General features: G+C 35.6%; 1 protein-coding gene across 2 annotated transcripts in view; it reads left to right on the top strand.

The window, feature by feature from the left end:
* Positions 1 to 4,779: 4,779 nt before the first annotated feature.
* Positions 4,780 to 16,086, top strand: part of LOC150107373 (DDB1- and CUL4-associated factor 10 homolog) — a 186,511-nt gene continuing 175,204 nt past the window's right edge. Inside the window, exon 1 of one of the 2 annotated variants that reach the window (XM_090391238.1) lies at positions 4,780 to 4,907. The gene's annotated coding sequence lies outside the window, so the exon portion shown is untranslated. The remainder of the gene's footprint in view (positions 4,908 to 16,086) is intronic. The other variant, XM_090391239.1, reaches the window with a different exon arrangement.

Below are 16,086 nucleotides of genomic sequence, written 5' to 3'. Positions count from 1 at the left end.
GACCTCACATAAAATTGGGTACCCAAAATTCCAAATAATACAGATAAATATTGTTATATACCTATCCCTATATATGCATTGTATATTCTTTAACTATATTGCCTTTGTATCTTTATCTAATCTTGTTGTGTTATGTATACCCTACACACTCATACAAATTTCCCTTTCTTTAAACAAGCTTAAATCAGGCCGCTCTTAAATTTAGTCACATGTAATTTAACTTATGATTAGGATTTTGTCCAATTATTGGACGCTGCCATTAAACATATCCTCTGAGATAGTTCACCTGATAAATATTGACAAATTTATTTTTTAACTGCGACAGCCAATACTGAGGATAGACTCTTATCCAAGGTGGCTCTCTCAGAGTAATACACAGTAATAAACTTCCAACAATAAATAAATTAATTCCTGTTCTCTTTATCTTAGCATGAAGTCGTGGCTCTAAATAACAATTATACTTGTGGGTCCCTCCCGCTAGGTTCGATGGTAATTTAATGAGTGGCTATATGAATTCATATAACAAGCTGGACTCAGGCAAATGCTATGAAACATATTTATTAAATCAAAAAATTATACATGAGAAAATATAAATGCATGGTTAACTATATCATGTTGCTAGCAAGATCTCAATTTCAATATTAACATTACAATACAAGAACAAATTACTTGGAGCACTTCTATATATATTTTAACAAACTTCTAGCATAAGTAGCCTATCTTTTATCACTCACGTGGTCACTAATTATATCTCACAACATATCACAATCATCTCTTATACAAATCCCTTCTATGGAGACATTTATTAAATAGGGACAGGTCAATGCCAAAATAGGGATAGTTCCTAAAGTTCTTTATAATATGTCCATTACACATATATCCTAATGATTTCACACACAAATCTTCAACTGGAAATCAGAATATGACAATCTGCATTACCGTTCCTGGAATTACTTTCAGTTCTTTCTTCAGCCTTGTCTGGACATCAAAGCTCCTTTAAGGTTTACAATTCTCCGGGTCACATAAGATAGCTGCACGGCCAGGTTCTTACGAGTTGGAAAGGCGATGTGCCGCATGCCGCTCAGGACTTTCACCAGTATCGCAGGCACACACCTGGATTACCGTTGCACGATATAGCATAGCTATCCTAGTCTGAGGAAATAGCTAGCCCTAACTCGCACGCTACGGCAGACGACTCATATTTTCTATGGCCAGCCTAGAATCTTCTCTGCTGGCGGAGACCGAGAACCAACGTCCACGAGGTCAGGAAACAGGAACCAAAAAGCCTCGTGTGGAGCTGGATTGGCGTTTATATTGCCCGCTTCAATCTCAGAGATTCGCGCATTTTACCACGTTGTTTATCGCGCTACGTGCACTCTTCCACGTGTGCGTGGTGTGTTTTCCTAGAAAGCATTCTGGCTTCCTTTTCGAATAACTTCACTTTCCCTCCGGTCATATGTTTTTCTGGACGGCTAAAGTGTGACCCTTGGACCTTAGCTTATATACTTTGCTTTCTTATACTACATGAAATGGGATACTTTACATAAATTAACACCTTAAATAAATTTACTATTAGACTTCCTGCAAAACAGGTAAAGTCTCATATATTATTCATATTAATTATTTCTTCACTTCTATCTTTCTGTTATTCATATATATGTACACGGCGTTCATTATCAAAACACGACATTCTCTACCTACAATCAAGATTAGTTGTTCCTGAATTATTTAATGTTATATCCCACTTATATTTAGATTATTTAGGACACAACAATATATATGTATAATAAATTAATATTGAAAATATGGAGTGGATAAATTGTTATAATACAACGATATTTAATAGAAATAATTATATTATTTAATCCTCTAAAAGGCTCTAAGATATAACTTAAAACATTTTATTTCTTGCTTTCCCAAAAGCAAAATCATTAATTATGTTATCAAAAGATATACTACGTAACCTATCGCTTTCTACACACATGATGCTAAGTGCACTCAATATTTCTTGAGACATAGTTGCTCTCAGTTCATTTTTTATTCTCTTTAGCTGTGAAAATGATCTTTCTCCTGAACAATTTGTTACCATTAAACACAGGAATAGTTGTAATATTGCTCCCACATTAAGGAAAACTAACTCAATCTTGTCTTGAAAGATGATTTGATACAAATCTTTGTGTTGAAAATGTTCTTTTTCAGGATAATTCTGCTTGATATACTTATGGAAGTGCCTCAGTTCACTCGTGAGATTAATATCAATATCGTGTGGATACTCTTTTATTAACGTATCTACTGCTTTTCGTAGCTGTACCTCTGAAACTTCTAAATCAACTAAAAATTAAAATTTATTTGCAACATAATTGTAGACTGTTGCTTTTCTCGTTAAATTTGCCTCAAGGATGTCTATGATATGAATGCAGGATTTCACTCGAAATTTGTCTCTTGGAGAAAGCTGTTCATTAGCATCAGGTGCAGTTCCATCATTGGCTTGTTTATTTCTCATCCTCTTTCTTTTTACTGTAGACTTATATTCTACACGAGGCTATCTAGATCTAACTTCTTCTTCAAAATCATCAAAATTTTCTCGAATGTTTTAAACATAGTGAGAAAGTGATTTGTACAGATTTGCACATGTGGTGAGTGCAATATTTAGATCCTGAAGAGCCATACTGGTTTTATGAAACTCTGGCAACAAATTCTTCCATAAATGTAGCATAAAAACAAACTCTAGTTCCTCCATTTTTTCCAGAAGAGTACCAGCTTCTAGTCTTGTAGTTCCCTTTTCATAAATGTGACTTAGAGCATATATGATGGGCTTATAACTCACATTTATGGCAGACACTGCTTTGACATTTGCTTCCCACCTAGTGTCAGACAGTCTTTTTAGTACTTTGGTATCTGAGTCTGTGTTTCAAGAAAGATAGCATCACAGCGACCTCTTTGTAGAAGATGAAAAGAAAGTGTATATTTCTGGAACAACAGCAAAAAAGTTTACTGCATCTAAACAGCAATCTACAGCAGCACAGCCGAGAAGATTTAGTGAATGACCGGCACACGGAATATATATAGCATGCTTGTTTAACTCAAGGATTTTTTGTTGCATTCCCTTGTATTTGCCAGCCATATTCGCTGCATTATCATATGATTGTCCTCGGCATTTGCTGAAATCAACTTTGCAGTGCTTACTTAGATAATCTACCACCATACCTGCCATACATTCACCACTGTGATTTTCCAACTCTAGGAAAGTCAGAAAACGTTCAACAGTTAAACCATCACCAGGTGATACATACCTTACTATAACAGTTAGTTGATCCACATGGGAAAGATCTGGCGTAGAGTCCACAGACAAACTGAAGTAACCAGCCTTTCTCAGATCATCCAAAATTGATTTTCTTACTTTTCTATTCTATTCATCACATACTGTCTTTGACAAATATGAAGGAGACCCAGATCCTCTGTTTTCATGTTGTTTTATGTGATTGGAAAGAAATGGATCAAACTTAGCAATCAATTCTAACAAACCAAGGTAGTTGCCATTATTTCGCGATTCAAAAGGTTTCATTGTCTCCCCTAAAAGCCACACCATATTCTGCTAATGTGCATATCACTACAACAACACGCTCAAGCACATTCCTCCAAATAAATCTGTTCTTCTTTTATTTGTTTTGCTAGAGGTTTGACCACGCTTCCTTGTCAAGTATCTAAGCAAAGCTTTTCTATGATCTTCAGATGTTCATGACTTTGAATTGCAATGGGATTTCGCCAGTCAAAAATCCATCAGAAGCTAGTGCTGTAGTTGATGTTGAAAAACAGTTTGCAGACAAAGCAATAAATACAACCTGTTGTTGGTGAGTACACAAGCCATTCCCGAATACGTCACCATTAACCTTCCTATTCTGAAATCCATAGATTTTCTTTTACAGTATATAATAATAATAATAATAATAATAATAATAATAATAATAATAATAATAATAATAATAATAATAATTATTATTATTATTATTATTATTATTATTATTTCTCTTAGTAATACTTGCTTTCGCTTTCGAATCTAGTCAGCGACTAGAGGAAATTTTTCTAAGCCTTTTTTTGACCGGTTCCGAGTTAGTCGATCTCTGGCACGGGCAAGCGGGTTTTTCCTCCCGGAAACTCGGATTTTTCGTCCCGTAATCTCAAGAAAATTGACCCACATTATTTCAGATATTAAATATGTTGTGTTAGGGTTAGGGACCACGAGATGGCTGCACATGTTGAGCCATCTCTCTTCACTGTGTACTGCTTAATTAGTGATAGCCTTGGGCCATCTATCTCTGATTGGGTACCAGTGGAGATTGAACTGCCCACTCAGTCTCCAAAAGTTAGATAGGACTAAATGGCCCCTCGCCTACTCCCCGGATACGGGAATAAAAAGGCGTAGCTGATTTTTTTTCCTCTTAGTAATACTAGCACCAACTTATTTCAGATACCCATGTCTTTTTTAAATGCAGAGAGAATAATTAAAAATAAGAAACTGCACTTGGACTACTCATCACCTGATTGAAAATATTCAAACGTTTGTCGTCTTAAATGCATCGAAATATTTCTACTCTTTATTTTCTTGTAAGAAACTGAACTTGGACTGTACTACATCACCTGATTGAAAATATTCAAATACTTGCTTCATTTGTCGTCTTAAATGCATCGAAATATTTCTACCCTTTATCTTCCTGGGATTGTAAAAATTGTTTTTTATATAAATATGTATTTGCCTGACGAGTGATAGGCGGCGCTCTCATTCAATAGCGCATTCGTGTATATTTTAGCTTTTGTCAAGTAGTTTGTTTGTAGATGTTATTTATTGTTTGTTTATATATGTATTTATGCGTGAGTTGCTAGTCTATTATGGATGTTTGTGTAGAAGGGTTTGTATCTTATATGTGTATAAATCTTATATTTATTTTACAACCATATTATTGTATCTGTAGTGCGTATGCATATAGCAAATTATTTTGTTAAACAAAATAATTTGACGAATTTCTTCCCCCCCCTCAAAAATATGAAATTTTTGAGTAGATTAGTTCGTTTTATTCAAAATAAATTTTTATTATGTAATTGCAAGAGTTCATCGCTGATATTAAAATGTCGATATTTGTGACGATCGTGTTATAAATTTTATAATGCGTTTATATATATAATATGTGTGTGTGTGATTTTCTAATGGTGACATAAATCATCGCCCACGTTTATAGTTTGGGAATCCAATAAATATCTATATTTTTTTTATTAATTCACAGATCTCACAGTCAGAATTGTAGGATCAGTGAAATTTAAAAAGAACTTCTTGCAATATATATATAAAGTTATCACTTTATATATATTGCAAGAATGAAACAGCTATGGAGGGAATTTAAAGAAAGGGGTGACCTGCAGGCACATGAACGGTATAAAGGGCAGGCCAGAAGGGTAACGAGTGTGGTAAAAACAGCAAAAGCCGATTATGAAAGGAAACTAGCTATGCAAGCAAAAGAGAATCCCAAACAGTTCTTTCAATATGCTGCAAGCAAGAAAAAAACTGTACATGGCAAAATGATTTTAAGGAATGACGATGGTAAAGAGTTCACTGAACCAGTTGATATAGTGGAGTTACTGAGCATGCCCTTTGCAAAAGTATATCATCCAAGTGGTGACGTTGAAAAAATGAAGGAACCATTAGTTTATACGGGAATTGTGATGAATGAAGTGGAGGTGAATAGTCTATTACAGAACCTTAATGTGAATGCATCTGTGGGATTGGATGGTATACCGGCATGGGTCTTGCATGAAGCGGCTAAGGAATTATCAGTGCCCTTGACCATGTTGTTTAATCTGAGTCTCGGGTCTGGCTTAGTCCCGAAGGCGTGGAAAGAGGGGAAAATAGTTTCACTGCATAAAGGAAGATCCAAGACTATGGTTGCAAATTACCGACCGATCAGCATATCAGGAGTCGTTGTCAAGGTCTTGGAGAAAGTAGTCAAGGGAAAAATACAGGAATGGATTGATGAAAATGAGATACTGTACAGAGGTCAGCATGGCTTTGTGAAGGGTAGATCATGCCTCAGTAACTTGCTCAAGTTTTATAACAAGGTGACGGCTGAACTGGATAAGGGAAATGGGTTTACAGTGATACTGCTGGACCTGGCAAAGGCGTTTGACAGGATACCACATGGAATGCTAATCCGTAAACTACAACATATGGGAATGGATATAGGGTTGGTGAGATGGATAGCTGGGTGGTTGATGGAGAGATACCAGAGAGTGGTTTATTCAGGAGTAGAGTCCAAAAGACGGCCTGTGACTAGTGGTGTGCCACAGGGTTCTGTTCTTGGACCACTGCTGTTTAATCTGTTCATTAACGATATAGGGAAGGGTCTAAGTGGGACAGTTCATTTGTTCGCTGATGATGCAAAGTTGGGTAGGGCGATAGTGAATGAAGAAGATGTCAAAATCTTGCAAGATGACTTAGATCGATTGGAGTTCTGGACTAAGGAGAATGGATGTCTATTTAATGTGACAAAATGTAAGGTTATGCATTTCGGAGTGAAAAGAATAGCAGCAGTATACCACATTGGTGGAACTGTACTCCAAGAGATTGATGAGGCCAGGGACTTGGGAGTGTTGGTGGATAGGGAGATGAAGTTTAGGGGGCACATTGCGAAAGTAGCTAAATCAGCTCATCAACTCACTTGGTTGTTGAAAAATACCTTGACGAGCAGAGACAAGCAAGTTATTGTACCTCTGTACCAAGCCCTGATAAGACCTCATCTCGACTACTGTGCCCGGATTTGGTCACCTCGGTTCCTTCTTGATGGGGAGGAGGTGGAGAGGATCCAGAGGCGAGTGACTAAGATGATAGCAGGTCTATGGATTGAACCATATGAGAACAGGTTGATGATTTGTGGGTTGCAGAAACTAGTTGATAGGCGGAAAAGGGGAGATATGATTGAGACATTCAAATTGCTAAAAGGATTCTATAGGATTAATTCAGAGGATATTTTTGAGATCAGGACTGGTGGTGGGAGAACTAGGGGACACCCATGGAAGCTGGGCAAGAGCGTGGTTAGCATGGGTGTTAGAGCTGGGTTCTTTACTTTTAGAGTGGTAAATGAGTGGAATAAGCTGCCAGAGTCTGTTGTGGGTGCCATGACAGTGAGCGAGTTCAAGGCAAGGTATGATAGATACTGTGAGAATGTTGAACAGTTGTGTGAACATAATGTTTAGGGCCTCCCTCGATGAGTCTAAGGACTCCCTGGAGTAGCCTGTAGTAATAATAATAATATATTGCAACCTCCATATAGTCAAATACCTTTTTTAGAGAGGATCACCTGACTTGTTCTCTGCTCATTAACCTGATCTGTAAAGAAACTTAAACCCACAAAATGTCTTTTTGCTAATTGCATGTATTCTCAGACTTGTATGTATGTTTTATAGGATGAAAAATGTTTCAGGAATGACCTTCCACTACCATATGAGACCTTTAGTCACCTTCATTTGGGAACAACAACATATAAAAGTTCTTTGCATTTTGATAATATTTGAACATAATGACATGTGCCATTTTTCTAAATTCAGTTCAAAAGAGTTTATACATATGTATGCTATACCTATTATTTCAATAAGGAATTCAAAGTAGTCAGTTCTAGGTAACTTCATTTAAATTCTCTTTGATGATTTAAGATAATGTTACTAAAGTAATAAAATGCAGAATTGGCATGAGCTTCACAGAAAAATAAATAAATAAATATTTTACATAGTTAGGTCCTGGATAATTTCTACATGTAAAATGGCATGTGCAGAGGCAGTTAATCTGTGTACTGATCTTGGCAGAACAGTCAGTATTAGTGACTCCAATAGAGACAGAGATGTCTCATATGCGAGCTGCTGCACATTTGGAGATCTCACTTTGACTTTTGAAATAGCTCTTTTAGTCAGAATCTTTTTATTTATGTTTTGTTTTTCTGTTGTACTATATCTCCAGTTATATGGGAAGAGGTGCATTAATAAATACTTCGGTATTGTTTCATATTCTGGCAGTAAAGTTGACTTGCACATTTATTTTTTTAATATGTTTAGTTGGTTGATAACTTTACATTAGTCTTAGTTAAAGAGTGATGAGGCACATATGAAGAAATACGAAGCTGTAGTTGGTGGGGGGAGACATCAACAGGTGCTGTTATCATTTACCACAGCTTTTTGTGTTCTATCAGGCCAGACTGCGTTTAGAATCTGCGGTGGCATTCAGAAATCAACCAAATGTAAATAAATTCAAATGCATAAAACTTCCTAAAATTTGGGAAAAACTGTAGTTGTCAGAGTCCCACTTTACATCCTAAGGCCACCTACAAACACTCAGATACACCTAGACCACCTACAAACACCTAGATAAGACTTTAGAGTCGCTATGTGTTTCATTTAGTATTGTGTTATCTTTGTGTGTGTGTGAGTTATCTGTAATCCCCGAAGCTGTCTCAGTGACTGAGATGAAATATTAGAAGCATTAAAATTAGTTTTTAATCCTTTGCTAGCTATAAATATTCCATTAAACTTTCATCTTTCAATCTTTCATCTCAGGAGGAGGTCCCCCAACTGCTATTCTCCCACCCACCCATTTTCCCCACATACTCTTGTTGGGCTTAACCACATGCTTAACACACCATTATTATTATTATTATTCAGTGAGGGAGGGACCACCTACAAACACCTAGATAAGACTTTAGAGTCGCTATGTGTTTCATTTAGTATTGTGTTATCTTTGTGTGTGTGTGAGTTATCTGTAATCCCCGAAGCTGTCTCAGTGACTGAGATGAAATATTAGAAGCATTAAAATTAGTTTTTAATCCTTTGCTAGCTATAAATATTCCATTAAACTTTCATCTTTCAATCTTTCATCTCAGGAGGAGGTCCCCCAACTGCTATTCTCCCACCCACCCATTTTCCCCACATACTCTTGTTGGGCTTAACCACATGCTTAACACACCATTATTATTATTATTATTCAGTGAGGGAGCCAGTTTCTGCTCCATTTGAAGGAACAGCAGTGTTGCATGAGACCAAATCCAATGGTAATATGTCTGTCAGAGGCTTTCTGATCTGCAGGTGAATAATCCTACTGCTGCTTACTCTGCCAGGTCGTGCCTGTAAGGAAACTAGTATGCAGTGGATACTGGCCAAGGTTGCACTTGGACTAGATTCTGGGCACTTCTTGTGTGTGAGTTGTCTTTCACCTCAGCTGCATGTCCCTACTCACTCTGTTTCCTGAATCAACTCTAACAAAAAAGACCGTCATATAGATATTAATGTTTTAACTAAGGATATGAAAAACTCCCATTAAAAATAAAAAAATATTAAAATATATAAAAAATACAAGAAAAAAATTGAAAAAAAAAACATGCTTCTAATAAAAAAACAACAACAACCACTTCCATGTTTATTTAACTTTCATTTGAAGCATCACTATAAACATCAATGATATACACCACCACTTAGATATCAAAACCTCATCTCCTTTTCTTAACAGAACCCCAATTGATATCCTCTATGACCACCCACCTCAACTGTCCCAACTACACCTTGCATGATGCATTCTGCAAAAAAGGGAAGAATGTATGCTTTGTGAAATCTAATATCCCTTATCAAAGGCTATCTAACCTGGAATTTCTGCTTTTCAATCTGCTCTGACTTAAGATTTTCTTATCTTACTTTATAGCCTTCATTTACTGCCTTTACTACTCCCCTAATTCTGACAACCATGCTACCCTTTTTGACTACTTTTCACTCAAAACATGCAAACTAATTATCCAAAGTGTGAGATGGTCTTCCTAGGGCAGTGGTTCTCAACCTTTTGAGAGACCATGGCCCAGTAAATTCTTTTTTTTATAAGATGAAGATTTGGTCCCAACAAATTTACTTGTAAATACCTTTCCAATTTTTTTTTTAAAGTTCATACATTAAACTAACATAAGTATTAATAATTAATTACGGCATAATCATAAAAAGTATTAGTACACTTATGTATACAGTGTGGCATGTTGACAAATATAAAATTACACTTAAATTAGTTATCAATAACTGGACTAATGAGATCTTGTAGCATATTGCAGTTTCCTCAGGCCAACATCATTAAATTTGTGCTGATTTTCATTAGCATATCCCATTGTGATCACCAAAAATTTATAATATGCAATGTTAAATTGATTTTAATGATGTTGGTTTGAAAAAAAGGGGAGCTTAAGGGTCAAAGCTGTATAACTGAGAGGAGACCTCCACAAATTTATTGCTTAAACCAAAATAAAAAATGATGGTACAACATAACAAAATTTCATGCCAGCTGGGGCGTCGCCCGGTTAAACAAGGCCCCCGTTGTTTTCGCCAGGGAACCAGGGCGAACAGCGTAAAGTCAGCTACTGGAACAGATCTGAAAGCACACCCCAACTCAACATCACCAGAGTTAAAGATCGGTACTATCAACATAAGAAGCCTGAATAGCAAGAAATGGAGCTAGCTGAGGAATTAGATAAGTACCAGATCGACATAATAGGGGAGACTGAAACAAAAAAGACAAAAACTGGTGAGATCTTTCTGAGCAATAAATACAAAAAGTTATATTCAGGCAATGACAATGAAGGAAAAGAAGGGGTAGCCATAATATTCAACACCAACTACGAGGCTAATCTTCTTGAATGGCAGGCAGTCTCAAGTAGAGTGATGTGGGCAAATATCAGAATGGGGAACTGGACAATGAGACTTATTTGTGCCTATGGTCCCACAGAAGGCTCTACTAAGGTAGAAGTGGAGGAATTTTTTGAGATTCTACTGACACAATGAAAAAGGAAAAGTTGGTCCTTGTTGAGGATCTAAATAGCAGAGTAGGAAGTGATTGTCAGACATACAAAAATGTTTGGGAAAATTTGAAGAAAAGAGCAAAGCTAATAATAATGGCAAATACCTGTTGGATTTCTGCTCAGGACATGGACTGGTTATTACTAACACCATGTTCCAACATAAAAACGTGCACAAATTCACATGGAGAGAAGAGGTAAGGAATAAGAAAAGTCTCATTGACCATGTTATTGTTGATAGTGATGTTTTCTCCGTGGTGCACGACAGAGTGTACAGAGGATTCGAAATTGGAAGCAATCATTATTTAGTCTTGAGCAGGATAAAATTGAATTTCATATCAAAAAGAATGACGTAAGAAAAAGTTTTAAAGTGAATAAAAGTTCAGCAGCTCTCAGATGTGAACTGGAGACTAAAATACACAAACATTATTGAAGAAAAAATGAAAGAGTTTGAGAACAAGAACCAAATCTTGGAGATTCAGTGGCAAACCTTGAAGAAAACCCTGATTGATTCAGCCAGAGAGGCACGTGGTGAGGTTGTCTGCAAGGATAGAAAAATCAGAACTCCATGGTGGACAGAGGAAGGAAAAGAAGAAAGCATATCAAAAGTTCCTGTCAAATAAGTCAGCTTATTCTCTTAGAGAATACAGAGACAAATGTAAGAAAGCTAAATACTGTGTAAAACTAGCTAAACAAAAGTCATGGGAGGACTTTGGCAAGAACATAGAAAATAAATATCAAGAAGGTGGTAAGATATTCTGGAGGTTGTTGAAGAAGCTTAGAAATGGAGAAAAGAATGCTGTAAAAGGAGTTAGAGATGATAAAAGTGACACGGAAACAATGAAGTATGGAGTAATTACTTTGAAAAATTGCTAAATGAAACAAGCAATGATAGCACAGTGGTAAAAAAACACTCAACAGGCATACAGTCAGAAATACATATCCATACTTGAAGTAGAAAAAGCCATCAAAGGCTTGAAATGTGGAAAGGCAGCAGGAGTAGATGATATTCGACCAGAAATGCTGAAGTATGGTGGTATAAAAGTCTTACAGTGGCTGCACTGCATAGTTCAGAAGGCCTGGTTAGAGGGACAAATTCCTAATGATTGGAGTAGAGCTCTAATAGTATCCATATATAAAAAAGGGAAATAAAATTGAATGTGTGAATTACAGAGTTATTTCCCTACTGAGTGTTCCTGGCAAGATTTATGCTAGTATAATTGAGAAACGGTTGAGAAGAATTGTGGAAGAAAAGCTTGGTGAAGAACAAGCTGGATTCAGGCCAAATAGAGGCTGTCAGGATCAGATCTTCACTTTACGACAATTAGTTGAGAAAGCATGGAAATGTAACAAAGATTTTATTTAAGTATTCTATATTTAAACTTTGTCGATCTGGAAAAGGCATACGACAAGGTGCCAAGAGAGAAGCTATTCAATACACTACAGTTATGTGGTGTCAATGGGCGATAATATCAAGCAATACTTGGTCTTTATTTGAGTTGCAAGTCAGCAGTTAGAACTGAAGGAAGTACAGGAAGATGGTTTAATGTTAAATCTGGTGTGAGATAAGGATGTACATTATCCCTTCTGTTATTCATTATCTATATGGATCACATTATGAAGGAAAGTGGTATTAAACATGATATCAGAATTCAAGATGTTAATGTCAGCTCCTTGCTTTATGCGGATGATGTTATTCTTCTAAATAAATCCGCTACAAGTTTGCAAGATTCTCTGACTAAATTGAATAACTTTTGTAATAGATATGGTACGAAGGTCAGCAATAAATAGACAAAGACAATGAAAATTGGTAGAATCATTGAAAATGTCACTTGTGTGGTTTGAATGGGGAACCTGTGAAGCAGGTAAAACATTTCAGCTACTTAGGCATGATTTTTTAGTGAAGATGGTAAATTAAATATGGAAATAGACAACAGAATCAACAAAGCTGGTATGATAGGAAGTCAATTGAATAAATTCATATGGAATAAGAGAGAGTATAGTCAGAACACTAAATTAGCTGTATCCAAGACAGTATTCAAACCAGTTTTAACTTATGAATCTGAGAGCTGGGTCAGAAGTAAAACACTTGACCAAAGACTAGAGACCGCAGATATGAGAGTCCTGAGAAAGAATAGAGGTGTGAACAGATGGCATCAATGGCAATATCATATTAAAAACGAGGATGTTAGGAAAGAATTTGACATTGTCAGCATCCAGGAATGCGTTAGCAGAGCTAATCTCAGATGGTATAACAAAACGAGTGTTCTGTGCCAGGTTGTCAGGAAAACGATCCAGAGGAAGACCAAGATATAGGTGGATTGATATGGTACAAAGTGCCTTAGACAATAGAAATATAAGATCTGATAATGTTGGAGTCTTGACAAGTAACAGACTGATTTGGAGGAAAATTGTAGATAGGAAGTTAGGAATGATGTAAATTTTTCATGTACTATCATATCCTGTACACCTCTTGAGGGTACATGTCAGGAATTTGATGATGATGGTTTGAAAAAAACAAATGGTAGTGAGAAAAATATTTTATGCATTGTAACTCGCCATAGAAGTCAGCTGAGCAGAGGAAGTAGCAGAAAGATGTCAACTTGTTGGTGAAATGCCTATTATCACATACACACGCCCAATATTTATATATTCAAGTATGTAATTTAATAAATAAAAATATACGAATCTCTCAATTCTAAACATTAGTTCCAACACTAATTAATATTTTGAATTTAAAAACACAGCAATTATAAGTTATAGAAAAAGTTAAACTTAGTTTCTTTTATTACAACTGAGTTTTCAAAGGTTTCAGTTAGGCTAGTGAGATCTTCATTGCTGTTTTCTGTCCATTAGCTTATTAATTCTGGGATGAATTGAAGTGATAGCCAAACAAAGACAATGAGTGGCAGGCAGTTCCTCTGTTTCGTTTAAAGCACAGTCATGGCAGGAAATGCAGTTTCAAAAAGATATGTGGTGGAAAAACAAAGAAATCTTATTGCTATTTTATGTAAATTTGGATATTCGATTTTTCATTCTTATCCAGAATTTCAAATTACTTTTAGAATTTGTAAGTATACAGAATAAGTATACAGGTAACCCTCGCAGTACTTATGCAATGCGGTTTCAATATAACCCTTGTTCATCATGGTAACCCTTTATTTATCTTTTCATATATTTTTCACTGTGCGACTTAAAAATCAAATTTTATCTTCATTAAAATTGTGTCTGCCTGTATCACACATGTAGTTATAAGTAGCGAATTTATATTAGGGATAATACCCTTTAGCACACATGTACTTTTTGTGTAGTGTCAATTGTTTAACATATAAAATGTTTATTGTTGAAAATTGTCTTTGTTTCCTGCCAGGAAAGTGCATTAAAAATCATAATTGTGTTACTCACAAGCTAAGCACTTTATTTTCTATTTGGGTAAGAAGAATTACTGTGCTCAGGTCTGGTAACCTGGGTTTCTTGGGAATGAGGAGGCAGTGGAGAAGATTCAGAGGTGAGTGACCAAGATGGTGACTCACCTCTGAATCTTGGTCATTCAGAGGTGAGTGGAATGCTCCCTATGAGGATAGATTGAGGGAGTTGCAAAATTTGCAAAAGTTGTTTGATAGGTGAAAAAAGGGGCATTATGGTAGAAACATTTAATTTACTTAAAAGTTTTTATAGGAAAACAGTTCTGGAGAATACAGGCAATTGATGTGCATAATATAAATAGGATTACCCATCCTATTAGAGCATCAAATCTCACACATATAATATATATATATATATATATATATATTTGACTCTCTCTCACCCATGAAAGATTGCACACTTGTAATGCATTTATTAGAAATGTAGGCAGGTCATTGAATCTAATATTTGAGCTGCCTATATATGATATAGGCACCTGAAATGTTTCTTGCACTATGCTAGCATCATCACTGCAATTTTTTAAAACTTTCACATCACACTTTGATGTTTCATTAATAATAACTTCCTGTATAGTTATTTGCATTTATAATATTGATAAGATATGCAGTATAGGGTTTCATTTTATTACTTTGCTTTATTGCTTTCATGACAAACAAAAAAGTGAAAAAATAATCCTGTTAAGAGAGACTTCGCTAGGCTGGCATGTAGTATATTTTAACCTTGGGAATAACTTTAGTCCTCATCTTCCTTTGGGGGGACACCCTTCAAGTATTAATATTATTTTTAAGCCTTCATTTATGAAGTCATTAGACCTATTATAGGCAGTGCATTCATTCTGCACAGTCAGTTATCATGTCTGAAATCTTTCACTGTTGGTGTACTCACAAAAATTAGCTGACTGGAAGCTTTGGGCTTTGCTCGGTGTATAAGTTTGGTTCATACTTAGAAATCATCCTTGCTGAGGCATCATTTAGTTAAACTAGATCCCAACTGTTTTGATCAGAAACAAGCAAAAACAAAACGTTGACAGCATCAGTTTTTCTAAGCCATAAGATCAAAATGTGAGATTCTTGTAAATAATGTAAAAGTGATTTATTTCAGTAGTGAGTCAGGAAAAGGAATGGTTTAACTTTAGCATTTAACACTAAACATATAGATGAACTTCTTGAATGGAAGACAATTTCAAGTAGAATGCAGCGAAACTTTGAGAGAATTTCCAAATAGAAAATTTGGTAAGTGTTATATACCTAATGGTTCCACTGAAAGAGCATTACTATAAAAATTGGAAATCACTGCCGTCAGTGCTTTGATAGTGCTGCTTTTTCAGATGTTGTATTATTTCAAGAGGTTTTATTCTTTCAATGTTTGATATACAATGTTGACAATCCATTTATTTTTGCTCATCATTATGCTACTAATTACACTGCTTTCTAATCTCTTAATAATTTCAAGTTTATTACTAAGCTATAATACTTTATTTATTGTTAGAGGGATGCTTATTACATTATGAAGTTTGTTTGAGGCTAAAAAAAAACAAGTTGTATATATTTTGTATATAACATACAAAAAATGTGAATTAATAAGAGATGCTATCCTTTACAGCATTGTACACAAAACTGGTCTGTAGTGAATGGTGAGTCACCACTATTACTGGCTATACATTACTGGTGCATTGTATGGCAGATTCTGAAAAATGTTATTTCTGTATACAGAATAGCTTTTCTTTATATTGAAATAACTATTGGGACAGCACCATATTTCAGAGAAACCTCAATTGCATGTGTCTCAATAAGACATGGAC

The sequence above is a fragment of the Typopeltis vanoorti genome, chromosome 4, assembly GCF_054136105.1.
Source record: "Typopeltis vanoorti isolate ZY-2024b chromosome 4, IOZ_Tvanoo_1.0, whole genome shotgun sequence".
In the NCBI taxonomy this organism is placed as follows: Eukaryota; Metazoa; Arthropoda; class Arachnida; order Uropygi; family Thelyphonidae; genus Typopeltis; species Typopeltis vanoorti.
Note: the sequence above shows the minus strand (reverse complement) of the source record. Positions and strands in the feature narration are given on the sequence as shown.